Raw genomic sequence first — 17,500 nt, forward strand, 5'->3', positions numbered from 1 at the left:
GTTACAAAAACATCTTAGTGCACCACTATATTATCCCCCCATTAAAGCTGACTCACTATGGCATGGCATCCTTGTTTGGGTGAATGGGGGCTGGTGGGGGGGTACACGGCTAAAGTTTGCAACATTCCCTTACGGACATGAAAGAAGGCTATTCTTTTTTTCTCACCCACTATTTCACTTCTGGAGGCTCAGGGGCTTGGGGCAGAGGGCCAGAGCAGCAGCAAGGTTACAGCCAGGCCAGATGTCTGGGTCAGGGGGATCCACCGTTTGTTGCGTTGGCTGGGCTTGGGTCATAGAGCTGGGGCTGGGGATGGGGATGGGGATGGGGTTATGGGGTGGTTAAGATAAAAACAGGGTCAATGGCCTGCCTATGTACAACAAAGTGTGGTCTGGAGATATCTATAACGCTATAAGTCTGTGGATACACTCAGAGATCAATGAAGTTATGTTGCAGGACCCAGGACCCCCTCACTAAACCTTAAATCACTGCAACATCAAAGGAGGGCAGGGGGCTACGACAGTGGGCAAGCTGGTGCCCTCCCTACCCCTCCCTGGGTGAACAACCTCTGGATCCAGATGCCTTATCTATAATGGTCAGTCTGACCTCCAGTTGGAACTAATTTACTCCCAATCCTCAGCTATAATACATTTGCCTCAGCATCACATGCCTCAATAAACCGCCTGGAGGAACGCTAGCTATGTTGCTAATCTGGGGAGTGATGAAGTGATGTTTCTTGAAGTGTGAAGAAGACGAAGAAGAAGACGAAGAGGAAGAAGAATGGACCAATCTAGGGGGTTCTAATAAGAGGCTTGTGCCAGCCATATTGGCCTTGTTTGACTTTATAACAGCCATTTATATATTTGACTTCTTGCTTAGGAATCCAACTGAATATCCCTGAAGATTTCCTGAAGCAGGGCAGGGAGTTAGTTTAATGAAAACATCCTGGTAGCTGAGCGCTAATGTTGGTGTTAAATCCACTTGGCCTCGTTTTAACTGGACTCATATCTACACATTGTGAACAGAACACACATTTATAAGGTCAACTGACTCGATGAAGGGAAACGGATGAAACAATGCCAATGATTTATAACTGAACTGAATTAAACTATTGCGTAGTCTCTTCTCTCAATCCACAGAGGAAAGGATGCAAATCCTTCAACTACAGAATTAATCAATCAAATGTTTTTATATAGCCCTTCTTACATCAGCTGATGTAGCAAAATGCTGTACAGAAACACAGCCAAAAACCCCAAACAGCAAGCAATACAGGTGTAGAAGCACGGTGGTTAGGAAAAACTCCCTAGAAAGGCCAGAACCTAGGAAGAAACCTAGAGAGGAACCAGGCTATGAGGGGTGGCCAGTCCTCTTCTGGCTGTGCCGGGTAGAGATTATAACAAAACATGGCCAAGATGTTCACATGTTCATAGATGACCAACAGGGTCAAATAAGACTACAATTCCCCTTGTTCTATACTATGGATTGTTGTTGGGCACTAAATCATCACAATTACTGTAGTAAAATAAAAGTAGAATAGCTACCTTTCCTGCACAGCCAGATGGAATCTATGACATGGGAAACATGGGTAACCACAACATGGTTGTCAGTCTGATCCATGTTAACTCTAGTCTCCTCTCCTCTCTCCCACTCAGAACCACTGAACCTGGATGCAGTCCTGGCCCTCTGTCCCATATAGTGTGTGTGTGTGTGTGTGTGTGTGTGTGTGTGTGTGTGTGTGTGTGTGTGTGTGTGTGTGTGTGTGTGTGTGTGTGCATGCTTGAGGAATGGACTGTGATGTGATGACAGGTTAGACCCCTTTCACCTGTTTCTCTCCCCCCCACCCCCCACCCTCCACCTCCCAGCAGTTCCAGCTCCCGTGACCTCCGCTATCTTCATCAAGGCCTCCAGGGGTCAGAGGTCAGCCCATTCATGGGGCATGCTGGGTAACATATGTTCCCAGACCGTTCAACTATATTACAACTGGAAGTTGTGACAGTGATAGATGTCTGGCTCTTTACCTCAGAAAGGGAATGCATGGTTTGTTTGGTTGTTGGCGTTTCTTTAAATTGTGTTTCTATCTTTCTTCCATCTTACTATTTTCTGAATTCTCCCTGCCGGTTCAAATACCCACTGGGCACAAACTGGTTGAATCAACGTGGTTTCAAAGTCATTTGTTAACATATTGTGATGTGGAATCAACGTGGAAAATAGTTTGGATTTCTTTTTTAAATCATCAAAGTAAACTATTGTTTTGAGGGGGAAATTTCAACCACAGGATTATGTCATCATGGTAACCAAATATCAACATAGACAAACATTGTAGAAAATATGTTGAATTAGAACCTTTAAAACAACGTAAGCTCTTCAACGTTATATATCAGGAAGAAAAACTATAGGCTGAGTAGCACCTCCTACTGGACAATGTATCTATCTACAGCTACCATTTGGTCTCCCATCCAGGGTTTTAACCAGTCCTTCGTCTCTATGCGATTCATCCCTGACTATTACATGGTGCTATTGTGAGAATGATTGTTGAGAGATCTCCATCTTCTTCAATGATATAGATTCACTGTTGCTATCGAAGTCATTCCAAAGGGTAGGTTTAACAGAGCAAATGAAATGTGGGGGGATGAAAGCAAATTAAAGCTCTGGTTGATTTCAAATGTATGGATATTTTGTGATATTGAATTGTGTCAACATTTGAAGGAGATGTATCTCCTGCTTGGGTAGTTCCTTCTGCCACTCATTTAGTCTGGCTTTCACTTCAGTTTGTCTACAAAGTAATACTTGATATGTTTCTTTCAAGTCTCCATCCCAACCAAAAGATAAAGGTCCATCGTAGCCATTTTCATCTCATTATCAAATCATGTCTGGGTCACAATTCAGTACCTCACTGTGATTGTTTTTTGAAATGGTAAAAACAACAACATCTAAATAGCTTCTTAGCAAAGAACAATTTCTCAAGCAATAATTGTGCTAGGACTGTCTGGGAGTTGGGAGGGGGAAGCTGAAAACTAGCTGTTATTGGCGGAGGGGTTTGGAACTGTCTTATTGGTCTATTAACTAAGTTTCAAGTTTCAAGATTTAATGCCAAAAGTACAGCGAAATGCCTTTCTCGCTCCAAACTCAACAAAGCAGTAATCAATATCAATGTAACACTAAAACAACATGAGGACTAAAACACATGGGGAATATAAATATGAAATGAGAACAAGAGAAAGTCAGAAGCTATATACCAGGTCAGTTCCAATACCATATTTACAATGTGCAGGATACTGGAGGGACAGTTGGTATAGGGGTAAGGTGACTAGGCATCAGGATAAATGATAAACAGAGTAGTAGCAGCATAACTGATGATTGTATGTGTATGTGTATGTGTATGTGTGTGTGTGTGTGTGTGTGTGTGTGTGTGTGTGTGTGTGTGTGTGTGTGTGTGTGTGTGTGTGTGTGATAACGTCCCTACAGTAGAGAAATTGAAACGACACCATGTATAGCCATATTTATTTCTGAATCCCCTTTGTGTGTAGAGTCAGTATAGATGTGTGTGCATGTTATGTGTACAGTAAATAGCCTAATGTAACATTCAACCTTAGAATGAGTAACACCTCCATGGCCACATTGTGAGGTCACTGTAACTATAAATGTCTTCTTATGTAATCATAGAAAGCGTGGATGTTCAAGATCAAGACCTTCACACATACTGTAATCATCTGTGCAGAATCTCGAACGGCATTGGTCACTTGCACCATGTACTTATAAAGTATTGTCAACTGCAATCCAGGTCATTTGGTTCTGCTATTAGATGAAGTACAGTGAAAACACAATCTGTTGTACAAATAAACTAAATATCTGAATATTTATTCCATTGGAATTTGGTTGTGCTTTTAGATGGTAGAAAGCATAGTGATATCATAGTAAAGAAGTCACGGTGAACGATATCATAGTAATGAAGTCACGGTTAACGCTTAAACGTTTTTGGCTTCCCTGACATTGTTATGTCTTAACGGTCTGAGCCAGCTAGAAACAAACACTAACTGCTCACACACACATGCACGCACACACACACGCACGCACACACACACACACCCATCCATCAGTTTAAAAAATGCACATAGCGTAAAGATGGGCCCTCAGAGAGACAAATGATCAATTACATGGAAGGAATGGGACTCTGGTCTCCTGTGGCTTAATTTGCTTGAGGCTCTTTACCACAGTGACCAATCAGTCACCTCCAAGGAAGGGAGGACAGACATGAGACTCTTTACAAGAGTAAAACATCAGTCGTCATACCATTCCAAATAAAAATGATAAAAACATATTGTTAGTTGCTTGTTTTGACTGTCACTGTGGTTGTTGACATGTTGTTGTTGTGTCTTTAACCCTAGTGGGTTAAAAGGGAGTGTGTAAGGGTTCAGAGGGGTCAGTGACCTTGTGGCGAGGTCTGAAAACAGGGAGGCAGACAGGGCGCGACCTCTAACCCCTGCCTTGTGCCTTGTCAAACGATACCTCCTGTGGGCTGTAATTACAACACTGACAGGCATCTATTTTAAGATGCAGCACATCAACCAGTCTACTTAGATGGATATAAATAGCAGAATAAAAAATGTAAATTCTGACAAAGATTAAAATACCTTAAAGTAGCGATAAAGAAAATAGCCACACATATTGAGATAGAACAGGGTAGCAAAATAACCTCCAACCAAAACGGCATCCATGCAAACACACACACACATACACACACATACACAGCCCCTCACCCCGACTCCAATTTGCAATTTTTGGCCAACCTCAACCATGGGCCCTGTTATTGATGTCTGTGTGTATCCGCTTTCTATGCTAGACCATTAGAAAACAAGGCCATTAAGACAATGCTGTTGTTCCTGGAACATCTAATAAAAGTGGCCATTTAGTTGCTCTGATGAAGTCCGCTGGGCTGAACCAGGACAAGGTAATACATTTGAGTCTCTGTTCTGGAGAGACTTCTCTGATATTCTGCCAGCTGCTCCCAAACACTGTTTACTCCCTTAAAAGCCCTCATCTAAGTCTGTCTGACATGCTTCTGCTTAATGCTCGCTCTCTCTCCCTCTCTCTCTCTCTCTCTGTGTCTATCTCTCTCTGTGTCTATCTCTCTCTGTGTCTCTCTCTCTGTGTCTCTCTCTCCCTCTCTCTCCCTCCCTCTCCCTCCCTCTCCCTCTCCTTTTCCCTCTCTCTCCCTCTCCTTTTCCCTCTCTCTCTCTCTCCCTCCCTCTCTCTCTCCCGCTCTCTCTCCCGCTCTCTCCCGCTCTCTCCCGCTCTCTCCTTCCCTCTCAATTCAATTTCAGGGCTTTATTGGCATGGGAAACATATTCAAAAGTGAAATAAACAATACAAATGAACAGTAAACATTACACTCACAAAAGTTTAAAAAGAATAAAGACATATTATGTGCAAATAGTTAAAGTACAAAAGGAAAAATAAATAAACATAAATATAGGTTGTATTTACAATAGTGTTTATTCTTCACTGGTTGCCTTTTTCTTGTGGCAACAGGTCACACATCTTGCTGCTGTGATCACACACTGTGGTATTTCACCCAATAGATATGGGAGCTTATCAAAATTGGGTTTGTTTTCGAATCCTTTGTGTATCTGTGTAATCTGAGGGAAATATCTCTCTCCCTCTCTCGCTCTCTCTCTCTCTTTCCACTAGCATACTTCCCCTCTTTTCTGCACTTGAACCAAGAATGTTAAACACCCCCCCCCCCCCCCCCCCCCGACTTGAGCGACCACAGTGTTTGTGGTCGATATGACTAGTTAAGTGATGTTTAATGTGTTGGAGGGGATCAGTTGAAGTAGTGTATGGTATGCCTATGAACACATCAGATGGACACTAAGCCCAGACAAGATTTTCTTAGCGGTTTCTTTGGAAAGCCAAAGAGCATGAATCCCCATGGCAATGTTTTACAAAGCTGTTCAGCAGTTGAACTTAACTACAGCTTTTGACCAGAGCACTGGTCACACATAGTGCACTGTATAGGGACTAGGGTGCCATTTCGGATGCAGGCTAGGTTACTGAGGTCACAGTTGAGTTGTAGGCCCCATAGGTACCATGTCAACTTGCTAATAGGGTCGAGCTACTCTGCCATTCACTCAAGTACACTCAATTAGCTGTGGTTATGGTCAATGTGTCACAGGGTTAATGCCCCATGAACAAAGACCTCTAACAGACCATTGGGTTGCTTCCCCCCCTGGCCATAAAGACTTTCTCTCTCTTCTCTCTCTTTCTGTGGTAATCTGGTTTAAGAGTAACTAATGATATGTTAATTGGTTCAGCAAACTCAGTCAGAACCCTCCCCCAAGGCAGGTGAGAACACAAAAGGACTGCACCGGGACAAGTACTGTAGTCACTGCACATGTCGTCCAGCGAGCCGAGGACCCAGAAACTGCATTACCTAAAATCACATGCAAACATGATGGGAGATAAGGTTAAGAGCTACAGCGGAGGGAGGGAGGGAGGACACAGAGGAGAGGAGAGCAGAGAGATGGAGAGATAGGGAAGAGAATGTCTCAAGAGTCAGAGGTCAGAAAGCAATAGGACAGATAGCATCTAAGAAATCTCATTATTGTTCAGCATGATTGTTGTTCAGGCACCTGTTGTGTTCAGTCACCTGGTGAACGAACACACACGCACACACACACACACACACACACACACACACACACACACACACACACGTGTTACCATGGCAACTGGGGAGGCACAAGCCAAGCCGCTGATGATGTGGATGATGGATCCAAGCCCTGCGGTTGGCAGGTGTGTGTGCGTGAGTGTGTGTGTGTGTGTGTGCCTGCACATGCACGTGATGGGGAAGCTGTTGCTGCTATGAGGCTTAAATGGCTCCATGGCCTGTAGCACTTCCACTGGTTTAACAGAGAGACAGAGACAGAAGGCCCGAGGGTTAACACTGTAGTCCAACTGACGATAAAGCTCAGCACTCACACACCTTAGGTTCGAGTGAATAACAATAATAGTGTTGATCTAAAAATGCATTCTACAACAACCTTTGGCATTATTCTGATTTTATTATAATGCATATCAAATACAACACTATTTTCAGGGAGAAAATTCATACTATCTTGTTTAAATAATCAATAATAAAAAATAAATGTTTCAATGCAGAGTTATACAAAAGTATGCAAAAGTATTCATCCCCCTTGGCATTTTTCCTATTTTGTTGCATTTCAACCTGTAATTTAAATGGATTTTTATTTGGATTTCATGTAATGGACATACACCAAGTAGTTCAAATTGGTGAAGTGAAATTAAATAAATAACTTGTTTCAAAAAATTCTGCAAAAGAAAAATGGAAAAGTGGTGCGTGCATTAGTATTCACCCCTTTTACTATGAAGCCCCTAAATAAGATATGGTGCAACATTACACAATTCACATAATTAGTTAAATAAAGTCCACCTGTGTGCAATTTAAGTGTCACATGATCTGTCACATGATCTCAGTATATATACACCTGTTCTGAAAGGCCCCAAAGTCTGCAACACCACTAAGCAAGGGGCACCACCAAGCAAACGGCACCATGAAGACCAAGGAGCTCTCCAAACAGGTCTGGGACAAAGTTGTGAAGAAGTACAGATCAGGGTTGTGTTGTAAAAAAATATCTAAAACTTTGAACATCCCACGGAGCACCATTAAATCTATTATTACAAATTTGAAATAATATGGCACCACAACAAACCTGCCAAGAGAGGGCCGCCCACCAAAACTCACAGACCAGGCAAGGAGGGCATTAATCAGAGAGGCAACAAAGAGACCAAAGATAACCCTGAAGGAGCTGCAAAGCTCCACAGTGAAGATTGGAGTATCTGCCCATAGGACCACTTTAAGCCGTACACTCCACAGTGCTGGGCTTTATGGAAGAGTGGCCAGAAGAAACCATTGCTTAAAGAAAAAAATAAGCAACCACGTTTGTTGTTTGCCAAAAGGCATGTGGGAGACTCCCCAAACATATGGAAAAAGGTACTCTGGTCAGATGAGACAAAATGTAGCTTTTTGTTCATCAAGGAACATGTCTGGTGCAAACACAACACTTCTCATCACCCCGAGAAGACCATCCCCACAGTGAAGCATGGTGGTGACAGCATCATGCTGTGGGGATATTTTACATTGGCAGGGACTGGGAAAATGGTCAAAATTGAAGGAATGATGGATGGCGCTAAATACAGGGAAATTCTTGAGGGAAACTTGTTTCAGTCTTCTAGAGATTTGAGACTGGGACGGAGGTTCACCCTCCAGGAGGATAACGACCCTAAGCATACTGCTAAAGCAACACTTGAGTGGTTTAAGTGGAAACATTTAAATGTCTTGGAATGGCCTAGTCAAAGTCCAGACCTCAATCCAATTGATAATCTGTGGTATGACTTAAGGATTGCTGTACACCAGCGGAACACATTCAACTTGAAGGAGCTGGAGCAGTTTTACCTTGAAGAATGGGCTAAAATCCCAGTGGCTAGATGTGCCAAGCGTATAGAGACATACCCTAAGAGACTTACAGGTGTAATTTCTGCAAAAGGTGGCTCTACAAAGTATTGACTTTGGGGGGTGAATAGTTATGCACACTCAAGTATTCTGTTTTTTGTCTTATTTCTTGTTTGTCTCACAATAAAAAATATTTTGCATCTTCAAAGTGGTAGGCATGTTGTGTAAATCAAATGATACAAACCCACAAAAATATATATTTTAATTCCAGGTTGTAAGGCAAAAAAAAAAGTAAAACGCCAAGGGGGTGAATACTTTCGCAAGCCAAGTTGCTTTGTCATATATACCCAGAATTCCAAACACTGATGCCATTTTAGTACGAGGCTCAGAGCAGAGATTTCCTGGATCTGAGGCTATAATGATCAATCAAAACTACTTTGGATGTCGAATTAGAACATTTGACCTATTAGTTCATGAGCCCATAATAGAAAATAGATATCAAATAAAATACAATTTTATTGGTCACATACACAGATGTTATTGCGGGTGTAGCGAAATGCTTGTGTTCCTAGCTCAGATACAGATACAGACGCTGTGTAACACCAGACAGTGACCGGAAAAGTACTGCACTTTTACAGTAACAACGTGGCAAAGAGAAAACCTTTTTCCATTAGTAGGTGTGTCTTTTCATCTCAATGACGTAGTGATGTTTACAAGTGGAAAAAGTGAGCTCTCCTGTCCTATCAATGCTTGTCTACTCAGTTGTTGCAGACCTATTTTTTTCCCAACGATAACACAGTTGCAAACAGTTGCATCTAAAAGTATCACATTGACTTTTAGGGAGAATGGAAGCAGAGAGTAGTTCTCTCCCTTCGCTCATTGTCTTTATCTCTCCTTATCAGTTTGTTTTCTTCTGGTGGGTAATCATTCGCGTTCATGTGTGGATGTGCGATGACGTGATCGTACTGCCACCAAACAGTGTTGTCATCATGTTCCTCCCTAGCAGAACTTGGCTGGGCGAAGTGAACGTCAGCGCTAGCATGCTCCCTGAAGATACCTTCGCTTCAAAAACAAGACGAAAGCGGCCATACTACTGTCCCTCTTAAGACACTGCAGCAACAAGTACACTTCCTCGAAATAAATGTAAGATAACTCCAGAAATATGTAATGATTTCTTTATATTTTTGCCGAGGACTTAGTAGCGCAATTTGACATGTTTGGTACAATATTTCTGTGAAAAATTTGCATGAAAACTAGTCGTCTGTCGTTGAATGACAACAAACATTTAATTGAAGAATCGCTACTGTTGACCAATCACCGACGAAGGGGCCTCCGCCTTGAAAAGCCTAAAAAAAAAAATTGTCATAATATATGTGCAAACTGTTTCACTTAAAAATAAGTATTCTGTGGCATTCTGGCAGGCGAAAAGCATGAGACAAATCTGTAAAAATGGGTTGACTAACTGTTAAAATGCCATCTTCTGAGTCCTGCGATGGAGTCTTACCTACAAATCCCACCTGAGCAACTAACATCCAAATTCAACACAACTTACAACTGCAACACAATTCACAACCACCTGTGTCAAAAAAGGTCAACAACGCTCTCTCCCTCTCTCTCTAAAGCACACACACACGCACGCACGCACACACACACGCACACGCACACTGTCCCTCCAAAAAGAACTGTAAGGGTGAGTGATGGTACTGGTATCCACTATGTGGTGGGAAACAGCTGGCTCTCTGAGGTTTCATCAACCAATAAACCTGGTTTCCACAAGACAAAATATGTCTTTCTCAACCAGCTCAGCACAGTACTGCCTGACTGACTGGAGAACCAACCCAGGCTATTCCTATGATAAATCACCAACGTTAACCTAGTCAACATTCCCAACAACTCTAACTCCTCCATGTCATGACAAACTCCCTGTAAACGTTGTAAAGGTGAACGCAACTCCACAATGGAGACGTGGTACATCTATCTGGAGTGTTACGTTAGGAAAATGAGAAACACCACCACCCACACAACCCATAAGTCATAAAGAAACAGGTTGTTTTAAGGTCCTTTTTTTCCTTTCCCCCAGAGCACCCCACTGTGTAAGTGTGTTATCCAGGTTCAGAAAGACAGTGTGTGTCTGCCTCTGTGTGTGTGCCTGTGTGTGTGTGTGTGTGTGTGTGTGTGTGTGTGTGTGTGTGTGTGTGTGTGTGTGTGTGTGTGTGTGTGTGTGTGTGTGTGTGTGTGTGTGTGTGTGTGTGTGTGTTTGAATGTGTGTGTGTGTGCCTGTGTGTGTGTGTGTGTGTGTGTTTGCGTGCGTGGGTGCGTGTGTGTGTGCGTACGTGCCTGCCTGCATACGTGCATGTGTGCAGGTGTGTGAATGTGTGTGTGTTCACCAGCCACACTCAGAGGGGATGGATTAGTGCTGTGAGGTGGCGGGCTGCAGCTGATGTCAAGGCCGCTTACCACCTCCCCCTGAAAGTGCTCTCCTGATGAAATGTCTGACATATATATGAGGTGGAATGCACCCATATAATTTGCTCTAAAAATCACCCTTTTCCCAAGGACTGGAAACAATGAAAAACAGCAACATGTGAGACACTTCCAGAGAGGCAAGGAGAGAAGGAGAGAAGGAAGGAGAGAATGAGGGAGGGAAGATAGAAAGAAAGGAAAACATGAGAGAAAGGAAGGGAAAAAGTTGTTTTTAGTGATATAAAAAAAAAATATATATGTATCCATAAAAGAGTAGGGAGAGGTATAACATGAAAGATCAACTTGAATATTTAGCACATATCAAATAAATGTAGGATCTTTCTAGACTCTTCTAAAAAAAAGTGCTATCTAGAACCTAAAATAGTTCTTTGGCTGTCCCCATTGGAGAAACCTTTGAAGAACCCTTTTGGGTTCCATGTAGAACGCTTTCCACAGATGGTTCTACATGGAACCCAAAGGGTTCTACCTGGAACTGTAAAGGGTTCTACCTGGAACCCAAAAGGGTTCTCCAATGGGGACAGCCAAAGAACCCTTTTGGAACTGTACACATATAAGTCAGAATGTCAGATCTACTTCATCAGCCTAAAAATATTCATATTAGTCACGTGGAAACATTTTCTAACTAATAGATGCATAAATAACTACGATGACATCACTCAGATAACTTCTCTCATGTCGATTGCTTCATCGAGGTTCTATGTAAAAACAAACCCAGTCTGAAAGAGTCCACCAATCCAAAGAGAGTGACATCATACTCTAAGCATGACACATATTAATGTTATAACTGTAGAACTGATAATAATGATTAGCCTCCAATTGATCTGCTCAATCAGGAGTGAACTACGTTATAAACTGGCTAATAATGAAATCATTTAAAATCCCAGACACACACACACACACAGGTAAATACCCAGACCAGTCAATAGTCCCCCAAATAACTCTATGACCTTTGGTAAAACAATCTGACAACCCAGGTAGGGTAGATAGATGAATCCTGTTGCTGGCACACAGACAGTGAGGGCGTATGGGGGTTAGGTATTAAAACATTGTAGCCGTTATTTTACGGAGGCATGGTCGGTTATGGCTGCTGGGTCGATTACCCAGCCAGTCAGACTGAGATATAAAATTAATGTTGCCTTGAATTGGTATACTGTCTCCTCCAATAGAGAGATGAAGGAGCTGGGTTGGCTACCTCTCCATAAAAACAGCCCTTTATTAGATCCTTAAAAGACCATACGGAGGGAGGGAGGCCCTTAAAGATGTCCGGGCCCTTGACTGGCCTCCCCACAATTACATTTCCGGAGGAAAAGGTCTGAGGGAAACAGGATAATGTAGTACTAAATCACAGGTCCCCAACCAGTCAGCCAGTCAAGCGGCCATCTTTGTTTGTATGTTGGAATGACTAAACACAATTCTTACACAATGGTTAGATAGAATAGATTCCATGCACCGTGAGTAACATTGATAGGAGACGTTTTTAAGTGACTCGCAGCAACATCATTTTAATGGGATTTTAATTAGCTAAAGGGCGTGAAAGAGGAAATGATGTCAGAGATAAAGCGATCAAATCCTATCAAGTCAATTAAGGGCTGCTACGGCAACCCCGGAAGCACCATGCACATACCCAAACTTGGAAGGTAGTATTTCAAGAGCTTTTTTGTATTGTTCATAGTTATCAATTCTCTAGAGATGAGTCCAATCGAAAGGTGCCATTTAAAAAAAATCTTATTGCAAAACTGTGGTTATCCAAATGAAGAAATAGAAATTCAAATTGATTGATGTCATAATGTCTTGAGCAAGGAGGGAGTAAAACACATTCTTTGAGATCCAACTCATCGACTCCCCCGTGATTTCACTACAAAATGTCATCATTCCTCTATGTCTGGGGGAGAAAGTCTGTCATTGGTGGGTTCGGTACACGTAGTGCAGCTTGCAGTCTGAGCTTGGGCTGAGTGAGGGTTGGGTGAGAAAGCAGTAAAACAGCCTGCTTGCTAAAGGACTCTTCTGAAAGGGGGAGGGCCCCCTGTCTGGTTTCCACGGTGATACACACACATTAGTGCTGCTTCATAAAACGCATAATGTACTCAGGGAGGATCGGTTATTAACTATTAAACTGTGTCTGGGAGTTATGATACAACGGTGACAAGGTGATTCATGCTTTGTCCTGATTTAAACTGAATATCCAGATAAAAGAGAGGTGGGAGTAGGGAATGTACTTTCCTTTGGAAATGTTTGTTCACACAAGCTGTTGCCAACAAGCTGACATGTTGATTTGGGATTTTATCACATATCATTAAATCCTGACTTTATCTAAATCTCCACGATCATCACATTTATAGTGTATATCTTTTACGTCCAAAAAAAGAAAACAAACGGACACAGCCTCAAAACTTTGCCACCGCGGGTGTTCCTTTTTGTCCAATGTCCTTTTCCCACAACCTAATATCAACAGACACTAACCAAGTTATTTCAGCGCTTGTTAATTGGCTGGCCAAATATGCTCTTGTCCTGTCAGATATCAGGGGCGGCCCCCCGGTGACACACAGGGAAGTTGGCAGCGCCAGCGATCGCGATGTGCGTAATTTCACTAATAGTCATAAGGCTCCTACCGGCCAGCTCCTTCTCTGAAGAATGTAGTGTCCCCCACTGCTCTGAAGTCAAAGTATCAACAGCTTTAAGCTATTAGGAGGCTTTTCATATATATATAAAAAAAATCTCTCTCTCTCTCTCTCTCTCTCTCTCTCTCTCTCTCTCTCTCTCTCTCTCTCTCTCTCTCTCTCTCTCTCTCTCTCTCTCTCTCTCTCTCTCTCTCTCTCTCTCTCTCTCTCTCTCTCTCTCTCTCTCTCTCTCTCTCTCTCTCTCTCCTCTCTCTCTCTCTCTCTCTCTCTCTCTCCTCTCTCCTCTTCCTCCCTCTCTCTCCTCCCTCTTCTCTCTCTCTCTCTCTCTCTCTCAGCTAGTAGTGTGGTGGTCTGTGAGGTGGGCTAAGCCGACGAGCCCTTCATCATCCAATCAGGCCTCGTATCAGACGAGAGTGGCTCATGACCCATTTTACAGATCGTTTGATTTGTTATCTAATTACTACATAAATACGTTATCACTGAAATGACTGAAATTACCACATGAATAGATTATCACTGAAATGAAAATAGATCTGTGGCCGGAGGAAAATAGGAAAATATGCCTTTATACCACGCTAAATGGTTTTATTTTGAAAATGAATGAATTCAACTAGACAGTATATTGCAGTGAGTTTGGGGGGGATAGTCTGTCCCAATAGGCATTGCACGTGCAAGGCTGCATTTACAAGCCGAGGACACTAACTCCTGTTGATTGTTAAATTACGTTTTAAAGGCTCCTCTCTTCAGACTAGCAGTCTATTGAAGTGTCTTCCTTGTGTATCCCACCAGCAGAACAGATCTAAGTAAAGAAAGGCAGAGACGAAAACTTGATAGCATCTGGATACATGCTTTAGGATCAAACAGTAAACAAACAGTCTTCTTCAAAAACATGGCAGATGTTCAGTAGTCTGATGACTGAAAGGGTTTGTCTTGACCTCCTCTCTCAACTAGATCCAGCACGGCTAAGTCCATAATGATGTTCCTAATCCTCTTTAACAAGTCATTTCTCCCTTTGCTATCTGATGCCTGGCTATAATACGAGGCAACCAGAGGGTTAGACGGAGGGGGAGAATTGGGAGAGAAAGGGGGAGATGGGGAGAGGGAGAGGGGAGAGAGAGTGTGTGTGTTCCAGTGTGTGCCTGCTCCAGTGTGTGTGTTCCAGTGTGTGTTTGTGTGTGTGTGTGTGTGTGTGTGCGTGCGTGCGTGTGCGTGCATGCGTGTGTGTCATGCCATATCACCCTGCCGCTCCCTGAGTTGATTGACACATGTGAAAAGCTTTATCAGTCTGGCACCACGGAGGCCTTTGTCTTGGCCTTGTTTTGCTCTGAGGCGTCTGCGACAGAGTGAGAGAGAGATGCCTGAAGTCACTGTCTGACAGTGTGGGAAATTTGGCCCCAGTCTTACCTCATACACTATTGAACTCACACAAACATACCCACAGAGCAACAGGTATTTCAAGGTTTGGGATAGGCTTAAAACAAAAATCTAAAAAACAACTTTCTATCGCTGCATTCAAACATGCAACCTTTGGCACCAGAGGCAAAACCCGAAACCTACTTGAAGGTAACAGCGCTCACATCACATCATCTCCTGACGTCCTCAGACATGGATGGACATCGAATAGTGACTTAACATGTCAGGGCTGAAAAACTAGGGCTTTAACTATCATAGCCAAAGGCTACAGAGTACCAAAGGCTACAGAGTACCAAAGGCTACAGAGTACCAAAGGCTACAGAGTACCAAAAGCTACAGAGTACCAAAGGCTACAGAGTACCAAAGGCTACAGAGTACCAAAAGCTACAGAGTACCAAAGGCTACAGAGTACCAAAGGCTACAGAGTACCAAAGGCTACAAAGTACCAAAGGCTACAGAGTACCAAAAGCTACAAAGTACCAAAGGCTACAGAGTACCAAAGGCTACAGAGTACCAAAAGCTACAGAGTACCAAAGGCTACAGAGTACCAAAGGCTACAGAGTACCAAAGGCTACAAAGTACCAAAAGCTACAGAGTACCAAAGGCTACAGAGTCCCAAAGGCTACAGAGTACCAAAAGCTACAAAGTACCAAAGGCTACAGAGTACCAAAGGCTACAGAGTACCGGTTTGAAACACCAACTAAAATGAGTAAAGGGGCACCACTTGGCTTTCGCAAACGACTTCTGAATGAATGAATGAATGAACGACTGAATGATCTCATCGTGTCTCGTCTTTAATAGAAAATAAACAATACTTCCCCCAGTTATCCTCTGTATCCCAACATGTCTCACACATAAGAGTTGAGTTTTCAATGACAGTATACTTCCATCAAGTTGAACTCCCATGTCCAATGTAAAGGGTAATGGTCCTGTCGGTGGATAATTATGTCCCCACAACTTCCAGTGAGGGACAATGGGCTTCGTTATGAGGCTGATGACTTGGAACTGACAAACTAATGTGGGGTCTGGTAACTGGTGGTCTTTCATGGGGCTAATGGGAGTAGGAACAACAGCCCTGGGGACATGGAGGGATGGGACTGGGGACGCCACACAGCTAGGGACCGGGGGTTTCAGAAAGAATCTCCAATACTAAGGCCTGTATGGGTTAAAGATAGCAGGGGTAATGGAGACGTCAGACAGTGGCTGGGTCCGGGTGACTCACAGCACAGGGTCATAGTATGGGTAAGTTAGCAAGTGAGTTAACTTGTGTGTGAGTGTCCAGTAAGCCTAATGGAGTTGCATGCACGAATGGCTTGCATTGTTTAGCATGGGATGCATAAATTCCATAATTTCAATCGTTTGTTTACTTGTCAGCTACTGTTTACTTCTCTGTTGCACCGGTACCAGAGCAATCCTTCAACCTAATTAGCCTAGAATCTAACAGCCCGTCAGTATTTAGTCTGTGTGGGGTAGGCCAGGCCAGTGTGGTTAGGTTAGAGGGCCAACCACAGGGCAGTGGATAAGTGACTCGGGTCACCTCTGTGGGCCAGCCACTGTCTCCTCTGCTGCACCCTGGAGCCACTGAGGGGGAGGGGAGAGACTAACCTACAGCTCTGACTGGGGTAACTCTGTCTCTATCTCTTCTCAGAGGGAGGCTATCTACACATGGGATTCCACCCACCACCAAACAGCCCTCATGATTCTGGAGTCATCAGACTGTCCCCCCCATGTCTCCCCCCGGCCCTCCTCACAACCCACGCATCCTCCTATCCTCCAAACTGTCCACGGCTTAAACAAATCACTTATTCTCCTCTCGTCCTCTGCTCTGCCACAGAGTCTTCCTCTTCAAGCCCACTGTGAGACGGCCATTGTGTGGTGGTATATTGTGGGACAGTGTAATTGGGAAGGGTGGCAGTGAATCACACAGAGGGGTCAGACTGATAATTGGATTGGTTTGAGGACTGTACATTTGTACATAATGGCGGCTAATGGTGAGGACCACCAAGGAAACGCAGTGGGGCATCACTGACTACAGTACTATGTTCTCTCGGGTCATGTTGTTGTCCTATCAGGCTATGGCTCAAACCGTATGTACTGCGTCTCTCCTATTGTTTACCTTAAAGCATCTTGGTAACACCACCAGGCGACAGGTATAACGCATTATGATGCTGCTATAATGTATTGTAATGTCATATGGTCTCACTATGATCCTGACTAAAGATCTCAAATGCATCAGCATCAACTGTCACATGTCAGGGGAGGGAGACCCTTATCTCTGGCTGCGCTGTGTTTTTCCTGAATGATGAGGCAGGCTGTCAGCTTGTCCATCAGCCTGCCTGGGGGCTGGAGATGCAGAGCAGTCATAAGTTACCCTGACTCAGAGTAGACACAGACAGTGCTGAGACAGAAAGACAGACAGACTCTATCCATATTAGTCTCTCTTTCTCTTTCTCTCTATCCCTCTCTGTCTATCCCTCTCTCTTTTATCTCTCTCTCCCTCTCTCCCCTCTCTCCCTC

Source organism: Oncorhynchus kisutch, linkage group LG12, assembly GCF_002021735.2.
Source record: "Oncorhynchus kisutch isolate 150728-3 linkage group LG12, Okis_V2, whole genome shotgun sequence".
In the NCBI taxonomy this organism is placed as follows: Eukaryota; Metazoa; Chordata; class Actinopteri; order Salmoniformes; family Salmonidae; genus Oncorhynchus; species Oncorhynchus kisutch.